The following is an 8,894-nucleotide window of genomic DNA, read 5'->3' on the forward strand; positions in this document are numbered from 1 at the left end:
TGAGATGCCACCATCCTGATGTCTGAAGAGGAACCAGGAGTGGGGTGGGGAGGGCTGTCATTGCAGGGTTCCTGGATGAATCGCTCATTGTTTCTGATTTGATTTTAATCTTAAATTGTGAGCATAAACATCTCATGGGGAAAAAAAATGTTTTTCCTTTGGATTCAGTTGCTGCTTCCAGCCTGTGTGTGTGTGTGTGTGTGTGTGTGTGTGTGTGTGTGTGTTCACATTTGTTTTCCCTGAAGCCACTCAGAGTCAGAGGTGAAAGAGTGGGTCCTAAACGATTGTTCTCGACAGTCCAGCGCGGCGCCCAATGGACAGCTCACAGGAATTGCCATATTGGACTGTATTTTCCAAATCCCACATCAGGATGTCCTGGGGATGGGAATTGTATGACTTCCAGGTTTAAGAGGCAGGCATTCTGGGAGATGTGGTTTAGAATGTAAGGACATCTGGGGGTTAACGAGGATGATAGGATGGAGAGTCTTGATTCCAGGAAGCTTTCGGAGATCTAAGGATGCACAGTCTCCACCCTCGGGCAGAGCGCCCTCCTCCATCCTCTCCAGTAACACTGGCCTCCAACTTGCCAGCCTCGTCCCCACTCAGGGCCTTTACCTGGCCTTCCTTCTGCTTGATGGCTCTTTCCCCAGAAGTCCAGCCACATGGTTCACTTCCCCACTTTGATGTCAACTCCAAGATCGCCTATTCAGGGAGAGCTCCCCAACCCACCTCTTCCCATCAGAACCCCTCCATCCACGTGTGGCACTGTCTGTCTGCTTCCCCTCTGCTTTCTCCATGTCTCCATGGCTCTTCTCAATACTCGGTGAGTAAGATACTCATCCGTGTCACTTCTTGATCTGTTTCTATTCATTTTGCTCATTGTGGGTCATCTTTCACTGGTTCTTGGCATGCCTAGTCATTTTAAATTTGATGTCAGGTGCTGTGAATTTTATCTTGTTGGATATCGGATATGTTCGTATTTCTATACATATTGTTGAGCTTTTTTTCTGGAAGGTCAAATGGTTTGATCTTTGAGCAGTCTTTAGCTAAGGGCCAATTTCCCCCCACTTACTGAAGCAAGACCTTCTGAGTACTTGGCCTGACGCCCCATGAATTAGGAGTTTCCACTCTCGCTGGTGGGAGCACTGACTATTCCCCGCCCTGTGTGAGCTCTGAGGCGTCTTCCCTCTGCTCCTTTAGCTGGTTCCTTCTCTGGCCTTGAGTTGTTTTCCCACAGGCATGTTCTGATCAGAGCTCCTGTGAAGACTTGGGATCCTTGCAAATCTCCGGAGCTCTCTGTGTGTAGCTCTCTGCTCCCCAGGCCTCTGATTTGCATGCTCTAACCCCCTTGGCCTCCCCAGTCTCCCAGTTCTATCTCCTCAAGTCAGGGCCACACCCCGCTCCACCTGGGATCCCCTTCCTGCACTGTAGCCTGGAAACGGTCTCCAGGCAACACACTCACAGGTCTCACCTCATTTGTTTCCTCTCTCTCAGGGATTGCTCTCCCTGTTACCTAAGGACAATTCCTGAAACTATTGTTTTATATTTCTTCCAGGGCTTTCGGTTGCCTCTGAATTACTTGAGGAGGAAAGCACTTCTGTGATGTTGTCTTCATTTGGAGTCCCCTAGTAGCGGGCTCTGGGGTATAGTTGATCCTGATGCGTTCTGGTTTTGTGAATTTGCCTACTTGCTACAATTTATTTGTAACCTCGAAATGAATACTTGTGTCACTTTCACAATCATTTGTGGACGAGTGCGGAGTGGCAAAAATGTTGACTTATGTGATGCGCACATTCCCAGCCGAGGTCACACAGGTGACACTCTGACCTTGTTCCAGCTCTCGTATTATAAACAAGTATCCTGTTCTATCTAGTGCTATGTTTACACATTTTTTGTGCTTTGTGTTGGTGACTTTGCTGTTCAAAATGGCCCCCAAGCCTAGTGCTGAATTGCTGTCTAGGGTCGTAAGCGTAGGAGGCTGTGATGAGCCTTACGGGGAAAATGCATGTGTTAGATGAGCTTCATTCCGGCGTTAAGTACTGGTGCTGTTGGCCATGAGTTCAATGTTAATGAATCCACAATATATATTAAGTATATTAAGGTGTCTTTGAACATAAACATATAAAACAAGGTTATGTATTGGCTGGTTGACCAGAAGACCAGGGAGCGAGTGGTTCTGTATTTGCTAATTCAGTATTCATAGCAACTTTGTAGAACATCACTCCTACGAAGTCTTGTTACTGCGCAAATAAAATGAACAAATAGTTTATTCATGGAGGGGAGAGGGGAAGAGAGATAGGGAAGGGAAGGCAGCCTTTGAAGAGCATGTCATCGGGGCAGCTATCACTGTGGGTACCTAGAGCTTAGTATCATTGGGGTTGTTTGGGAGCCACAGTAGAGCACGCCTCAGGGTGATCACAACCAAGGGAGAGGGGGTTGGGGTATTTATACACCAACCCCCCATCAGCTGAGGTCTGCTGGGGAGGGGCACTCAGGGCCTGCTGGGGAGCAGACAGAGGCACTGAATGCCAAAGGAAGTCCTCAGACAAAGAGGTATAGACGCTGGTGATTGAAGTCCAGCCTGGGTTTCTACTACAGGGGGAGAGGATCCAAGCATCTCCTGCAGGTGGCATGGTCAGGGCTTGTAAACTCGGATGCTTCCAGAAGCCAGGCAGGTAATATAAGCAAGAGCAGTAGGCTGAGGGGGGCTGCAGGACCCGAGAGTTTCTCTCCCTGTCTAACAAGAACAGCTGTTCCTCAGCTATGGCCAATTTTTGCCACGCAGGAAAATAGGCCGAGACTTGCCAAATCTTCTGGTTTTTCAAGAAAAGTGGGAAATTCAGATATTTAAAAATGTGAAATCCTAAATTTGTAAAAGCTGGCCGTGAACTTAAAAACTTTTAAATACACCATGAAGGCCAAACAAAACATGGCGGCAGGCCAACTTCAGCCCACGGACCACCAATCTGCAATCTCTCTGATGGAAGGTGCGCGAAACCCCACCTGTTGGGTATGAGGCTGGAGAAAATGGATCGTCATCTCCTGTGCACGCTAAGCCTTCTGGGAGTGCCAAGAGACGCCTAGAAGTCTGCCCTGACATCCACGTGGCTAGGCGTCCCTGTGTCTGTCCGGTGAGCTCACCTCACTCTCCTGCTTCGAGGTTTATTAGAAGTCCAAGGACCACCATTCCTCGTGGCTACAGGAGTTCTCCAGCGATTTCTTGTCACCGTTTTGGCATTTTTCCTCCCGTGAGAAATTAGCTGAGCCTCCTGGGCTATTCGTCTGGCATCTGCTCACCTGCACAGCCGGTCAGCCCACTCCATCACTAAGAACAGGGCTGCCTGCCCAGCCTTCCACCTGCACACAGACTAGAGATTGTCAGAGGAGCTTGCAAGTCGAGTGGTAGTGTGTGGGGAAGCAGGGCCCAGGGAATTGGCCACCATCTGGCATTTTCTGCAACACAGGGGGAGGGAGAAGCCAATGGCTGTGCTCCCAGGGAATGGCAGAGCACCTGTCAGCCAGGGGTCAGGAGTCAGCCAGGGAAACAGATCCACCAAGAGACATAAATGGGAGATATACGACTTGTTACAGAGATATGATCTCACATAATCTTGGGAGCTGGCAAGCGGTCTCTGCAAAGCTGTTGTCTTCACATCTGATGCTGAAGCCTGAAGTCCACAAGACAGGCAGCTACGAAGGAAAGATAGATACAAAGTGGGGGAAATCAAGACCAAGCTGGAACCCCAGTGTGAGATGGAACCCCACACTGATGGACTAAAACCCGTGTCGATCCTTGCTGCCTCTATGTTAAGTGGTATGGGTATCCTGCAGAAGCCAGGGTCCTTTGGTGTGGAGCTAAACGCAGACCCCTGGCCCAGACACAGGAGCAGAAGCGTTGAAGGAGGATTCAGGGGAAGTTCTACCACTTCCGCCAATGAGGTGAGTCAGTAGATTAGCAACATTATGTAGTACGAGCTACATAATGTCTGTTGCTTCCCTTCTGCCCTTCCAGATTTCCCAAGAATCACTCCTGTGCCCCACTGTGGAGATACTAGAACAGCTCTGTCTTCACTTCTGGGGGTGCCTGCATGTCTGACTTTTGACGTATGACCAAGATAAAGGCAATGGGATGTGTGGTATGCTGTGTGAGGTCTGAAACTCTCCCGGCAAGCCGCAGGGTTATCTTCTTTACCGGCGGTTTGCAATGGCCTCCCCAGTTTGAGAAGCCTGGCTGGATGACTTAAAGAACCACTTGGTTGGCTCTGTCCCCTCCTTACTCATGCCCACCAATAAATCCTACTTTCCTGTCAAAGAATAAAAAAGCCACCTGGCTCTTTTCAGTGAGTTCTCCTAAAGCCGAAGTTTCCTCACACAGATCTTGGCCGTTCAATCCAGAGATTCAGTGTGGTCTGTGTGGACAAATGTTGGGGCCCGATGCACAAATTTTGTCTCTCAGAAACTACACTGTTCCCTTGCCTTCTCTTTCTCTCCCTCCATTGGATCTTTCATCTTTAAATAAAAGTCTTAACATAAGTATACTCTGTGGAGTCCGGAGAATCCATTCAAATATCTGAACTGGGGAAAACAATACAACCAACCCCACTGAAAATGTGTAAAAATGAGCATTCTGGGAAATATAGGTCAGTCTAGCTAACTGATACATTATGAAGTCATCAAAATGTCCATGGGCTTCAGTGCTCTGTGGCCACTATCTTGGTATAGGGAAGTTTGCTCTTGGTGTCAGGAACAAGCTTGGCAGACCTAGGTCTTTCCAAAGAAATCATTCCACAGCTGCCTGGGGAACCAGAACAGACAAATTCTACGAGGAAACAAAGACTTGTTGATTTCTTAAAATCCTCCCTTCTTGTGATTCTGCGGCTAAAACCTTATGTGGTTTCTTGCTAGTTTTCCAATGCTAACAGAAAGAGAATGCAGAAGGGAAGGTCTGATTCCTTTTGGGAAGGATGCTCTAGAAAGATCCAGGAAGACATAGATGAAAAAACTAGAACTGCCAAGAGCGAGTTACAACATGGCAGATTTGGGCTCCATCAATGGGAGGACTTTATAACATTTAGTGTAGATGTCCAATAGCTGAAGGGATTGCCTTGTGAGGAACTGAGTCCAGCTTCTTGACTTGTTAGCTTTAGACAGAGATTTAATAACATCCTTCCTTCCTCCTTCCCTCCCTCGCCCTCTCCCTCTCTTCCTTTCTTCTTCCTTCTTTTCTTCCTTCCTTCCATGTGTCTGTCCATCCAGTAAATTTTCTCTGAATGAAATCAGTCAACCAACATTTCTTGAATACCTATTATACGCCAGGTGCTGTGTTGGGCTCTGGAATCACAACCCAACAGGGAAAGCAGTTGGGGTTATTGACCACCTGCTGTGTGCTGGGCACTGCTTGAGGTGCTAGAGATTAGAACCTAGGATAGCAGGCAGTCTGAGACTGGTGTTGAGATTCAATTCTAAGCCATGACTCTTAAGTGGATCCCCCAATTTGTGAGTCCCAGTCTGGTTGGCACTACCAGCCATGATTCCCTGACTCACAGTGACCCACAGGGCTTCTGTTGCCACTGAGACTGTTTTGGTTTGGCTGGGTCCAGTGGGGCTGGGATGTTCTGGTCTGTGACTTCATTGTTTATTATCATTTTTTCAAAGCTTCTGCCTCCCTTCTGTAGGCTGGACCAGAGCCAGAGACAACAGAGTGGCTATGTGAAATAAACTCCAGCCAGCATTGCTATCATCTTGAACACCCAAACAATGGGTCACATGCCTACAGCTCGTGACTTCTTGGCAGCTTGGCCGAGCCTGAGCTCTTCCATTTTTATATGCCATTTGAGATGGGAAGGCATTGGAAATGGCTGATCTGTGAACGTTTACAGTGTGAAATCCATGCAGATAGAGAGGAGATGAATTTACGAGTAGTCCAATCTCAGCCCTCAGGGAAAGACTAGGAAATACATTTAGCCTGACATTTAAAGATCTGATGTGATCCAGATGCTGCCACTTTAGCACCTAACTCTCCCCCAGCACTGTGCAAGACCTGACAGGGGAGGGTGGCATGTGGGAGGACACGTGGGTGGAGGAAGGCCATGAGGTCAACAGTTCCCAAGATGGCGGCTGGGCTTTACCCCTTGGATGTGCCCTGTGCGGTGTCCCAATTTGCAAGGGTGGGACTGTCTCTAAAAGAGCCTTTTGAAAACCTTGTGCAGTCTCTTTGCAAACATGATATGATCCCTGAGAAAGAGAGTGTGTACGAAGCTGGAGATGGCTCTTGACAAAAGTGGTTTGCTAATAAGCAAGAGTGGGAAAGATAGAAATGTAGGCCTTTGCTGGCTGTGGAGGGAAGGCAGGGCTGGATTCCTGACAGAGAACTCTCGTGGTCTATGGTACTTTCCATCAGGACTCGTGCTCAGGTATGTGTTCAGAAGGGATGGTTGGGGGCATAGATTGCTCCAGGCAACTCTGCAATGCTTGGAGGATGGGCGTCTTCGTGAATGTACCTTGGATATTGAGTAGATTGGAGGTAGGGCTTGGAGGAAGTCTATGAAGTTTGTCTTAAGAAGTTAGAACTGAATTTTTTTAATACTTTATTATTTTTTAATTTTATTGAAATATAGTTGATTTACAAAGTTGTACTAGTTTCAGATGTACAGCATAATGGTTCAGTTATACATATATATAAATATATGTAGATTCTTTTCCATTATAGGTTATTATAAGATATTGAGTAGAGTTCCCTGTGCTATACAGTAGGTCCTTGTTGATTATCTGTTTTATATATAATAGTGTTTATATTTCAATCTCAAACTCCTCATTTATCCCTAAACCTTAGAACTGAAGGTCATGTACCTGATTCTGGGGTGGTCACAGGTGTGATGGACGTTGGATCCCAGTCCAAATTCTGCAACCTATTCTCCGTGTGAACTTGGACAAGTCCCTATATATTCACGGAAGGAAAGGGCCGGCTTAAATGTTCTCCAGAGATTTTTCAGCACTATGATGGAAACTGAACATGCATTATAAAATGGAGATCGTGCCTGAGCCATTTATACAGAATCTCCCAATAGTCACGCAGCTGGAGGAAAATGAAGAAACCTTAAATATTCTACCCAGCCTCCCTGCCTTCTGAGCAAAAGCGTTCTTGGAATAACCAACTTCCTGGCCTCTACAAATATAACCCACAGAAAACCAAGTCTTCAGCCACAAAGAGCTTTACTTCAGGTGTTTAAGACGACCCTGCATTCCCGATAAAAAGGCCCACGCTCTTGTCTCAAAACATTGCTGCAGGTTTTAAGTGGTATTTGCATATTGATTTCAAAAGGCCCTGCAGCGACTCTGTAAATGAATTCATTAGAATAACTGACTCTGGTAGCTCTCCGACCCAGCAGTGACATCACCCCTACAGAGCAGAGTTGAGCTTGTGAACCAATCAAGATAATTGTGCCCTTGATTGGGAAGGATAAGTGCGCTGTTGAAGGTGTTTGTCAGCTCTACAGCTGGGACTGTGTGGAGAGGCCAGGAGACAGTTTCAGAGAGAAGGCCGTGGGGAATGAGCATTAATACTTCTTTCTCCGTGAGGTAGAGGTGGCGGTGCGGCAGAAGCATGCATCCGAGATTGGAAGCCTTGCATCATGAGAGCAAGCATGATCTGCCTTGTAGAGTCTGCAGTACTTTTTGTGCTCTGCTTCTTCCTAATCACAGCAGTTACCATTTGCACTTTGTTTTTATCAATATATTAGTCTCCTTTTTAGGAAAGGATTTGTGGTGGCTTGAGTGTACATTCAATTCAATAGGACAGAATAAATAGCTAAGGACACTGGGTCAAAGGAAAAGTAAGCTTACGGAGTAAGATGAAACCAGAAGTAAAGTTGACACACAAAGCATGTAAGCAATTGCAAAAGTGAGCTACTCTGAGCTTCCTAGCAGCCAATGTAAGGAAGGGAACACGGTTGGTCATCAGGTTCACAGTACCCAAAGAATAAGAATGTTCCAGCTGGACAATCAATAGATCCTCCTGGTCATTGCCCATGAAACCTGTAGTTCAGGATTTTCATCTTTAAATGACAGGTACCTGGAGATAAAATGTCTGCATTGATCAGAAAGGACAGTGCCAAATGCTTTGATAATCTAGAAAATGTTATATAGGGCAGATGTTCTTTTTGGTTTAAAAAAAAATTGCTTAAACCAGGACTTATGCCTGAGTGGAGGCCCGTTCCACAGCTGCAGAAAGGTGAGCTGAAGGAGATCCCTCGCAGAGCCAAGAGTGTCCTGAAAAAAACTGTTTGGGACAAAGGGGAAAATTTTTTTTTTAACATCTTTATTGGAGTATGATTGCTTTACAATGGTGTGTTAGTTTCTGCTTTATAACAAGGTGAATCAGCTATATGTATACATATATCCCCATATCTCCTCCCACTTGCATCTCCCTCCCTCCCACCCTCCCTATCCCACCCCTCTAGTTGGTCACAAAGCACCGAGGTGATCTCCCTGTGCCATGCAGCTGCTTCCCATTAGCTATCTACCTTACATTTGGTAGTGTATATATGCCCATGCCACTCTCTTACTTCGTCCCAGCTTACCCTTCCCCCTCCCCGTGTCCTCAAGTCCATTCTCTATGTCTGTGTCTTTATTCCTGTCCTGCCCCTAGGTCCTTCAGAACCATTTTTTTTTTTTAGGTTCCATATATATGCATTAACATATGGTATTTGTTTTTCTCTTTCTGACTTACTTCACTCTGTATAACAGACTCTAGGTCCATCCACCTCACTACAAATAACTCAATTTCATTTCTTTTTATGGCTGAGTAATATTCCATTGTATATATGTGCCATATCTTCTTTATCCATTCATCTGTCGGTGGACACTTAGGTTGCTTCCATGTCCTGGCTATTGTA

This window comes from Neophocaena asiaeorientalis, unplaced genomic scaffold, assembly GCF_003031525.2.
Source record: "Neophocaena asiaeorientalis asiaeorientalis breed wild unplaced genomic scaffold, Neophocaena_asiaeorientalis_V1.1 scaffold33, whole genome shotgun sequence".
NCBI lineage: Eukaryota > Metazoa > Chordata > Mammalia > Artiodactyla > Phocoenidae > Neophocaena > Neophocaena asiaeorientalis.